This window comes from Schistocerca americana, chromosome 1 (genome assembly GCF_021461395.2).
Source record: "Schistocerca americana isolate TAMUIC-IGC-003095 chromosome 1, iqSchAmer2.1, whole genome shotgun sequence".
In the NCBI taxonomy this organism is placed as follows: Eukaryota; Metazoa; Arthropoda; class Insecta; order Orthoptera; family Acrididae; genus Schistocerca; species Schistocerca americana.
Window position 1 is genome coordinate 817857429 of NC_060119.1, and position 11565 is coordinate 817868993.

An 11565-nucleotide genomic window follows, 5' to 3' on the forward strand; every position below is an offset into this window, starting at 1 on the left:
TGATTTTATCCGTATAAGGTTGGAGAGCCATATGGGCTGTCTATACAAGGTAATCTCCAAGTGCAAGGAGCAGAGGTCAGAGATGAAATTGATACAAAAAGTTATTTTTATTAATTGGTACACACTGATCATAATGCAAGACCGGCGGAAAAATGCTCCAGCCAGAGCACAAAAAATGCAAATATGTTCCTGTTTATTTAAAAGATTCTAACTGAAAAGGGGGTAACTGCTGCCTCATTCTACCTTCCTTAGCACCTACAAAAAATTTCCATCAATTTTCGAATGCGAACATATTCGTGCTCTTTTAACGTGCAGCTCACGTCAGACTCCCACAAACTGCAATTCATTCACTCTGTAAGCCGCTCTTACCCATCCACTCCCAGTTGTCCTTCTCACTCAATCATTCAGCCAAACTCATTGTCATTACCTCCTTGTGTCTGTCACTGTCTCCTACTTGCTCTCTCTTATAGCTAATACCTCGTTCATTCCTTCCTACTGCTGCTGTCTCTTCTCACTGTCACTATGACTCTCTTCCTTGTCGTCACTGTCTCTCATTATCACTGGTTCTCCCACCTCCACTTTCTCCTTCTCTTTATTCCTCGCCCCCCCTCCCCCCCCCCCCCCCCCGGAACTGTGTGCTTCACTCTTTTCCTACCACTGCTCTGTCACTGTCAACTATGTTCTACTGCCACTGTGTCCCTCTCTCACACTGCCAATGTCCACTTCGCTCTTTCTACAACACAACCACTACCTACTATCTTGCAGTATTTACTACTCTTCCGTCCCTTGAGCACTGCCACCGTCTACTTCTCTCTCAGAAAAAAGCGCGAATATGTTCGCACGCAAAATTGTCAGCAAAATTTTTAAATGTACATACTGTATATTACCCGTCGCTCCCAATAGCTTACCCCTATTTTTCCCAGAATTTCAAACATCGTGCACCACTTTGCATAGTCTAACTCTTTTTCCAGGTCGACAAATCCTATGAGCATCGCTTGATTTTTGTTTAGTCTTGTTTTCATTATCAACCGCAACGTCAGAATTGCCTGTCTCCTCAATTTTCTTTTCCATTCTTCTGTACATTGTTCTTGTCAACAACTTGGATGCATGAACTGTTAAGCTGATTGTGCGGTAATTAGTAATCTAGGGTAGTAATCTAGAGTTAAATATAACATAACTTTTTAGAATTATAATCTTTCGTCTTATTAGATTTCCAATTTTCTCCTTAATAGCGAATAAATTAACACGTTTTTCTTTCCCATTAAGACAAATAAAAACGGAAAACATTAAAAGATAATGGAATGTAAAATGAACGTTCTCTTCATGAACTGAGTTTTATATCTCAAGCTTTTGTTAGAAACTTAGTGCAATTTATGAAAACACTAGCAAACCCGGCCATGGTTTGCAGTTCTTAAATATGTATGGGAACTGGATATACATCCCAATCTCCTTTTCCCTCTCTCTCTGTTCCTCTCCTTCTTTCCCCTCCCTTTGTCAATTTTCTCCTCCTCCGTCCTTCGTCTGTCCATCATCTTGCTCCAGCTCCCTGTACATCTCCTATCGCACACTCTCTCTATCCATCTCCTACTCCCTCCTCTCTTTCTCCACATCCTCCTCCCCCTTCCTTATACCAATTATCTCACCCACCTTTGTCCATCTCTTCACCCTCCTCTTCCTGAGCATATTTATTGCTATTACAGAAGGAACATTTATTGGGAATAGATGTCAAAATGAATGGGAAAAACGGTTGGAATCATTAGTACACACAGTATGAGAGACATCTTTCCGTCTGATGGGTCTGTGAAGATAGTGGCTGAGAAGACAGTATTTCGCACAGCTTTTAATCTACGAACAGGAAGGATTATAAATTTAGCCATACACAGGTCTTTCTTGTTTTCTGTTAAAAACGACTGCGAAAAGGAAAACAAAATCTCATATTTCCACTGTGCAACTTAGCATGTTCTTTCTCACAGCCGGTTTAACAGCAAGTGTTTATTGTATAACATACCTATATCTCTAGTAATTTAGGCTGTGCGTTGTCTGCATTTTTTTCGAAATAAATGAACCGTGAACTGAAATGAACTGAAAATTTACAACACACCAAATTGCCATTAACTGACATCAATTCAATCTTTGCAGAACACCAAAGATATGATCACCACCAATAACACACTGAAATATCGCTTTCATTATGTTATTTTTCGGAAAATATCAACATTCAATGCGGGTTTTGTTCTTGTTATGAAAACGTGCTACACCAGAACTGTCAAACTGAACGTGACTTTGTTTTTAATTTTTTTTAATGAAAACACGTGACAGTACAACTCTCAAACCGATCATCACGTTTCTTTCATTGAGATCTCCTACGAAAATACCATCCAAATTTCCACCTTTACTGGTGTATTTCACAAAAATTTTCTTTCACACAAACCTTGTCCTGACAATTACGAACACAGCGAAACAAAAATCAGACAAATCGGTATAGCTGTTCTCAGGTGATGACCTTTCATATATGCGGCAATTGATTTTTTAATGTATAGCAACTGTAAATGTCAGCTGAGTCTTCTAGCGTTTGTATAAATCTCAGTCAGCACTTTTTGTGTTTTTGGGTTGTTAACATAAAAGTCTTTTCCTGTTACATGAGCTTTATGAAGTATTACAGGTGAAAGAAATTCTTACATTTTAGGAACTAGCTGAATAAGATTTCCTTAGAATTTTAGGACTACTGTTGATTTCCCGTTGTTCCTGGCTCTGTATGACTGTGTATATGCATGGTTTATATTTAGTTCGGAATTTTGGATTTGTTAGACTTCTCTTTCTTTCCTCAGGTGGTCCTGCCAACATTTGCATGTTATTTCATTAAGTATTTTCGTTGTATTGTATTGTATTGTATGGAACTGGGGACCTGGAAACGACGGAAAGGTTTCGTCCCCGCCGTAGCCCTCAGTGTTTCACAACCCTCAACACGTTACAGCAGTCCACTCACACCACCGCCGCCCCACACCGAACCCAGGGCTATTGTGCGGTTCAGGTGGCTTCGCGCCGGTGACCGGCACGCCTTCCCGTCCGGAAAGCAGTGCGTTAGACCACACGGCTAACCGGGCGGCCTTCTTTTCCTTACACGAATTTCTACATCGTCTGTATAATTCTGCGTCAAATCATCACTACTTCCTATTGCACAGTCAAAGAGTACAATGTTCTGCCGCGCTGCCCCCCACCCCGCTCAAAGCTACTTAACTGGTCATGGAATTCTTTGACATGTAACACAGAGATTGACGTTGTTTCGTTGTCCTTCATTTCCCCTTTATGTTTTCTGATATTCGAAACAGGAGTTTGAATATCCACACACCAAAAAACGTTTTGCGTCACCGCGGTTCCCAGAACTGAAGAGAGGCGTTGACTGTGGATATTTTATCACAGGCACAGTCCCTTTGACTGTTCAGAGATGTCACTAAACCCACCAAAAGATTAAACAACCATGCATGAGCAGCGCCTATTAGGCGGAGGGGTCCGACAGCCGATAAGTTCCAGTCATTCCACCAGGAAGGAGGTACACGGCTCGTGTTGTCTGTAGTTCAGCCACGCCTAGACTGTCAATACTGCGGTTCGATCGCGTCCGCATTGTTACTTTGTGCCAGGAAGCCCTCTCAACAAGGGAAGTGTCCAGGGGTCTTGGAGTGAACCAAAGCGATGTTGTTCAGACATGGAGGAGATACAGAGGGACGGGAACTGTCGATGACATGACTCGTTCAGGCCACCCAAGGGCTACTACTGCTCGAAGGAACCCTGACAGCAGCGCCATAGGACGTCGTGTTACGACTCAAACTGTGCTCAACAGACTGCATGATGCGCAACTTCACTCCCGACGCCCATGGCGAAGTCCACCTTTGCAACCACGACACCATGCAGCGCAATACAGATGGGCCCAAAAACATGCCGAATGGACCCCTCAGGATTGGCATCGCGTTCTCTTCGCCGATGAGTGTCGCATATGCCTTCAACCAGTCAATCGTTGGAGACATGTTTGGAGGCAACCCGGTCAGACTGAACGCCTTAGTGCAGTAAATTGGAGGTTCCCTGCTGTTTTGGGGTGGCATTATGAGGGGCCGACGTACGCCGCTGGTGTTCAAGGAGGGCGTCATAACGGCTGAGCGACACGTAAATGCTATCCTCCTACCGATAGTGCAACCATATCGGCAGCATATAAGCGAGGCATTCGTCTTCATGGACGACAATTCGCTCCCCCATCGTGCACATCTTGTGAATGACTTCCTTCAGGATAACGATATCGCTCGACTAGAGAAGCCAGCATGTTCACCAGACATCAAACCTATCGAACATGCATGGGATAGACTGAAAAGGACTGTTTATGGACGACGTGAGCCACCAACCACTTTGAGGGATCTACGTCAAATCGCCGTTGAGGAGTAGGACAATGTAGACCAACAGTGCCTTGATGAACTTGCGGATAGTATACCACGATGAATATAGGCATGCATCAATGCAAGAGGACGTGCTACTGGGTATCAGAGGTACCGGTGTGTACAGCAGTCTGGACCACCACCTCTGAAGGTCTCGCTGTGTGGTGGTACAACACGCAATGTGTGGGTTTCATGAGCAATAAAAAGGGCGGAAATGAATTTCCTGTACACGTTCCGGAACTCTTGGAACCGAGGTGATGCAAAACTTTTTTGGATGTGTGTATACTCTCACTTTCTTCGCTGTTGCCTTGTCCGATTTCAAGGTACTGTCTTGGTTTGTACTTTCCCTATAACTATTTTGAAGACTGGCTCAGTATACAAGGGACTTTGTTATTGCGTCCATTTTCCAAGAATTTTTCCAGCATGCCTTCATTTGTCATAAATTCCTCGTCGCATTTGTTTTCTGCGTATTCAGAATAGCATTTTTCACTGTTTTTCGAATATTCTTTGAATGCCGTGACGCTTGCTGCGATCTTCTACAAGCACAAACGCATTCTGATTTTCCCCGTCTTGTGGTTTATCAGTGACGATGATAGCATCTTCGTTGATTGACGTACTTTTATTGTTTGCGATGCCCTTCTCCATTCCGTTCCCGTGCTCTTTGCCGATAGTTTCTGAAACTTCTTCACTCACATTTCTCCGTTTTCTAGACCCCGATGCACCCGCAGAGGGATCAGTCCGTCGTAACAGAACAGTTGCATATGTCATTACCACTGGTTGACTGTTTTCGATAGACAGTTGTTAAATTTATTTTTATTCGCATATATGGAAGTTCATTACCTGAGAGCAACTAGACCGATTTGTCTGATTTTTGTTTTTTTGTGTTCTTACGGGATTTCATTAATAAGTATTGTTGTTGTTGTTGTTGTTGTGGTATTCAGTCCTGAGACTCGTTTGATGCAGCTCTCCATGCTATTCTATCCTGTGCAAGCTTCTTCATCTCCCAGTACCTACTGCAGCATACATCCTTCTGAATCTGCTTAGTGTATTCATCTCGTGGTCTCCCTCTACGATTTTTACTCTCCACACTGCCCTCCAATGCTGAATTGGTGATCCCTCGATGTCTCAGAACATGTCCTACCAACCGATCCCTTCTTCTAGTCAAGTTGTGCCACAAGCTCCTCTTCTCCCCAATTCTACTCAATACCTCCTCATTAGTTATGTGATCTACCCATCTAATCTTCAGCATTCTTCTGTAGCATCACATTTCAAAAGCTTCTATTCTCTTCTTGTCTAAACTATTTATTGTCCACGTTTCACTTCCATACATGGCTACACTCCATACAAATACTTTCAGAAATGACTTCCTGACATTTAAATCTATACTCGATATTAACAAGTTTTTCTTCTTCAGAAACGATTTCCTTGCAATTGCCAGTCTACATTTTACATCCTCTCTACTTCTACCATGATCAGTTATTTTGCTCCCCAAATAGCAAAACTCATTTACTACATTAAGTGTCTTATTACCTAATCTAATTCCCTCAGCATCGCCCGACTTAATTCGACTACATTCCATAATCCTCGTTTTGCTTTTGTTGATGTTCATCTTATACCCTCCTTTCAAGATACTGTCCATTTCGTTCAACTGCTCTTCCAAGTCCTTTGCTGTCTCTGACAGAATTACAATGTCATCGGCGAACCTCAATGTTTTTATTTCTTCTCCATAGATTTTAATACCTACTCCGAACCTTTCTTTTGTTTCCTTTATTGCTTGCTCAATATACAGATTGAATAACATCGGGGATAGGCTACAACCCTGTTTCACTCCGTTTCCAACCACTGCTTAGCTTTCATGCCCCTCGACTCTTATAACTGCCATCTGGTTTCTGTACAAATTGTAAATAGCCCTTTGCTCCCTGTATTTTACCCCTGCCACCTTCAGAATATGAAAGAGAGTATTCCAGTCAACATTGTCAAAAGCTTTCTCTAAGTCTACAAATGCTAGAAACGTAGGTTTGCCGTTCCTTAATCTTTCTTCTAAGATAAGTCGTAGGGTCAGTATTGCCTCACGTGTTCCAACATTTCTACGGAACCCAAACTGATCTTCCCCGAGGTCGGCTTCTATCAGTTTTTCCATTCGTCTGTAAAGAATTCGTGTTAGTATTTTGCAGCTGTGATTATTAAACTTATACTTCGGTAATTTTCACATCTGTCAACACCTGCTTTCTTTGGGATTGGAATTATTATATTCTTCTTGAAGTCTGAGGGTATTTCGCCTGTCTCATACATCTTGCTCACCAGATAGTAGAGTGTTGTCGGGACTGGTTCTCCCAAGGCTGTCAGTGGTTCTAATGGAATGTTGTCGACTCCAGGGGCCTTGTTTCGACTCAGGTCTTTCGGTGCTCTGTCAAACTCTTCACGCAGTATCATATCTCCCATTTCATCTTGATCTACATCCTCTTCCATTTCCATAATATTGTCCTCAAGTACATCGCCCTTGTATAGACCCTCTATATACTCCTTCCACCTTTCTGCTTTCGCTTCTTTGCTTAGAACTGGTTTCCATCAAAACTTTTGATATTCATGCAAGCGGTTCTCCTTTCTCCAAAGGTTTCTTTAATTTTCCTGTAGGCAGTATCTATGTTACTCCTAGTGAGATAAGCCTCTACATCCTTACATTTGTCCTCTAGCCATACCTGCTTAGCCATTTTGCACTGCCTGTCGATATCATTTTTTGGGACGTTTGTATTCCTTTTTGCCTGCTTCATTTACTGCATTTTTATATTCTCTCCTTTCATCAATTAAATTCAATATTTCTTCTGTTATCCAAGGGTTTCTACTATCCCTCGTCTTTTTACCTACTTGATCCTCTGCTGCCTTCACTATTTCATCCCTCAAAGCTACCTATTCTTCTTCTACTGTATTTCTTTCCCCCATTCCTGTCAATTGTTCCCTCATGCTCTCCCTGAAACTCTGTACAACCTCTGGTTCTTTCAGTTTATCCAGGTCCCATCTCCTTAAATTCCCACCTTTTTGCAGTTTCTTCAGTTTTAATCTAAAGGTCATAACCAATAGATTGTGGTCAGAGTCCACATCTGCCCCTGGAAATGTCTTACAATTTAAAACCTGGTTTCTAAATCTCTGCCTTACCATTATATAATCTGTCTGATACCTTTTAGTATCTCCAGGGTTCTTCCATGTATACAACCTTCTTTCATGATTCTTAAACCAAGTGTTAGCTATGATTAAGTTGTGCTCTGCGCAAAATTCTACCAGGCGGCTTCCTCTTTCATTTCTTAGCCCCAATCCATATTCACCTACTACGTTTCCTTCTCTCCCTTTTCCTACTCTTGAATTCCAGTCACCCATGACTATCAAATTTTCGTCTCCCTTCACTACCTGAATAATTTCTTTTATCTCATCATACATTTCGTCAATTTCTTCGTCATCTGCAGAGCTAGTTGGCATATGAACTTGTACTACTGTACTAGGCGTGGGTTTCGTGTCTATCTTGGCCACAATAATGTGTTCACTATGCTGTTTGTATTAGCTTACCCGTACTCCTATTTTTTTATTCATTATTAAACCTACTCCTGCATTACCCCTATTTGATTTTGTATTTATGACCCTGTATTCACCTGACCAAATGTCTTGTTCCTCGTGCCACCGAACTTCACTAATTCCCACTATATCTAACTTTAACCTATCCGTTTCCCTTTTTAAATTTTCTAACCTACCTGCCCGATTAAGGGATCTGACATTCCACACTCCGATCCGTAGAACGCCAGTTTTCTCTCTGCTGATAACAACGTCCTCTTGAGTAGCCCCGCCCGGAGATCCGGGTGGGGGACTATTTTACCTCCGGAATATTTTACCCGAGAGGACGTCATCATCATTTAATCATACAGTAAAGCTGCATGCCCTCGGGAAAAATTACGGCTGTAATTTCCCCTTGCTTTCAGCCGTTCGCAGTACCAGAACAACAAGGCCATTTTGGTTAGTGTTACAAGGCCAGATCAGTCAATCATCCAGACTGTTGCCCCTGCAACTACTGAAAAGGCTGCTGCCCCTCTTCAGGGACCACACATTTGTCTGGCCTCTCAACAGGTACCCCTCCGTTGTGGTTGCACCTACGGTATGGCTATCTGTATCGTTGAGGCACGCAAGCCACCCCACCAACGGCAAGGTCCATGGTTAGGATAAGGAAATGGCGAAAAGCGCAGGGGACGTGATTACGCTGTTGATTTATTACTTAGCACATAATAATCGTCTCACTATTTCACAGATACCTGCTAAAAGTGGCAACGGGGCTATATCACATAGATAACACAATATATACATTCAGGAATGCAACGTCAGTGTTATAATTTAATCAGGCCCAGCGTGATTTATCAGGTTACAGAGGACGAGACGGACCTCACAATCAGATTCACACACGTGACGTACGTAAGGCATGCATTCAACTATTAATCTACTGGGATCTGACTAAAGAATGAAAGTACGGTAGGACGCAGAACACATTGCGCAGCAACATGGAGGTACAGATTGGTGTTCCCTGCGAATTTGTTGGTACTACATACAAGGGTACAAAAATGCAAAGCCGATTTTTGGCCAGAAACCTTCCACATATATATATGGGTAAGCAGTTCTCTTATTAACTCTTCTCTATTATGCGTCCCGATTAGTGTTATGGGACCGAGCACACTCACAATCGGACGCGTACCTCGGGTGCGGACAAAACCAGTTACGTAAAAATCTTGTAAGTGCGTAAAAATTCAACTTAAGCGGGCGAAGGGGGATTCATTTAAGTCAAAAACGAAGGATCTTTGCAATTAACTTGGTGAAAATGAAGTAGCATAAAGTTGGAGTACACGTGGTGGCGACTGGCCAGAATCAATTAGTTGAGCAGCAGTGACGGACAAAATACAGAAAACTCTGGAGGCGAATGCGAGCGAAATCCGTGCACTGGACACATCGTTAAAAGCAAGTGAGGAGAAAGCACGACTGCTCATTTAAGTCAGAAACGAAGGATCTTTGCAATTAACTTGGTGAAAATGAAGTAGCATAAAGTTGGAGTACACGTGGTGGCGACTGGCCAGAATCAATTACTTGAGCAGCAGTGACGGACAAAATACAGAAAACTCTGGAGGCGAATGCAAGCGAGATCCGTGCACTGGACACATCGTTAAAAGCAAGTGAGGAGAAAGCACGACTGCTCGAACAGAAATAGATCGAGAAGACGGACGAGCTCGAACAGTATCAGAGACGCAATAATCTCAGACTGTTCGGCATTCCAGATAGCAGCAGAGAGAACACAGATGTACTTGTGATAAACCTTGTCCAAGAAAAGCTAGGCGTGCAGGTGACTCTGAGTGACATTGACAGAGGTCATAGAGTGGGTCGTAAGTCGCCAAGTTCTACAAAACCAAGACCTATAATAGTGAAATTTATGTCGTATAGGAAAAGATCTGAAATCTTCAGAGCAAAGAAGAATCTCGCGAAACGGGTCTGACGGTACGCGAGGATCTGACCTCTGAAAGAAAACATTTTGAAGAGTGCGATTTCGAAATTTGGGCTACAGAACGTATGGACAAATGACGGCAGGATAATGGTTAAGACCGAAAACGGAAAGAAAACAATTTGCAGTGTTAATGAACTCGAAAGCCTGTGCTTTAGATGCTAAATCATGTCTAATCTTGGTGCCACTAACCTGTATGTTTATATTGTTTACACTGTCAACCATATCTGAACTAATGTATTATCAAATTGTTCGTTTCTCTACATAACTATTTTTTATCTGTAATTATTTTTTCTCGTGTAATATTTGTTATTATTTGTATTATCAACTTTTCGTTTCTCCACATAACTATTTTCATCTTTAATTGTTTTTCTCATGTAATTTTGTTAATTATTACATAAGTTAGTCTCACTTCAATCATTAATTAGCAACCCACCATCATACTTTAGTTGTTATCCTCATAAGTGAAATTAATATCACACTCTGTCGTAACGTGCAGATTACTCCTGTTGTGTTTAGCGAAATTCCTTCCCCTGCCAGCCCACGCTACTTCCAAAGCCGTTGCAGACCTTGCTGACCTTGGCCGCAGATCCCGTTGCCTCCCCGGGGACCTACCCCCTCCCAGTCCCGGCCGCTTTCACTGCACAGAACTGGGAGGACACTCCCTCACCCCCCCCCCCCCCTCCTTCACACGCCTTCCGCATTTCTCATGGTAGACCCTCTTGTCACCGCTAACCACGACCCGCAAACATCGGTCGGCAGCCTCCTCGGGCAATCAACACCCGAACGCACCAACCTGCATATTGCACATGCAAATGTCCAGTCTCTGCCAGCTCACTTCGACGAGTTCAAATATATATTTCAGACTGCTGATATACACGTAATACTTTTGTCAGAGACTTTGCTCAAACCAAGTATTCCAACAACTTCCGTAAACGTAGACCCTCTTGTCACCGCTAACCACGACCCGCAAACATCGGTCGGCAGCCTCCTCGGGCAATCAACACCCGAACGCACCAACCTGCATATTGCACATGCAAATGTCCAGTCTCTGCCAGCTCACTTCGACGAGTTCAAATCGCATCATTCGCAACGAAATCTTCGAACAGAATAATCCGCACCTTTCTCAGACACGACAGATGCAACAGACGAGGGGGCGAAGTAGGGGTGTGTATACGCTCTGATTTGTCACCTACAGTGCCGACCGAAGTGGCCGTGCAGTTCTAGGCGCTGCAGTCTGGAACCGCGAGACTGCTACGGTCGCAGGTTCGAATCCTGCCTCGGGTATGGATGTGTGTGATGTCTTTAGGTTAGTTAGGTTTAAGTAGTTCTAAGTTCTAGGGGACTAATGACCTCAGAAGTTGAGTCCCATAGTGCTCAGAGCCATTTGAACCATTTTGTCACCTACAGTACTACACACATCCGACAACAATGTAGATAAACAAGTGGAATATATGTTCATAGAGATCAAATCACTTAACAGAAAGTGCTTAATATGTGTCCTTTACAAACCTCCTAAAGTAGATGGGTTCGCCTGCTTCGAAACTGCCCTCTCTAGTCTCGAATCATCATATGAACATGTAATTATAGCAGGTGACACTAACATTAATTTTCTGTGCAATA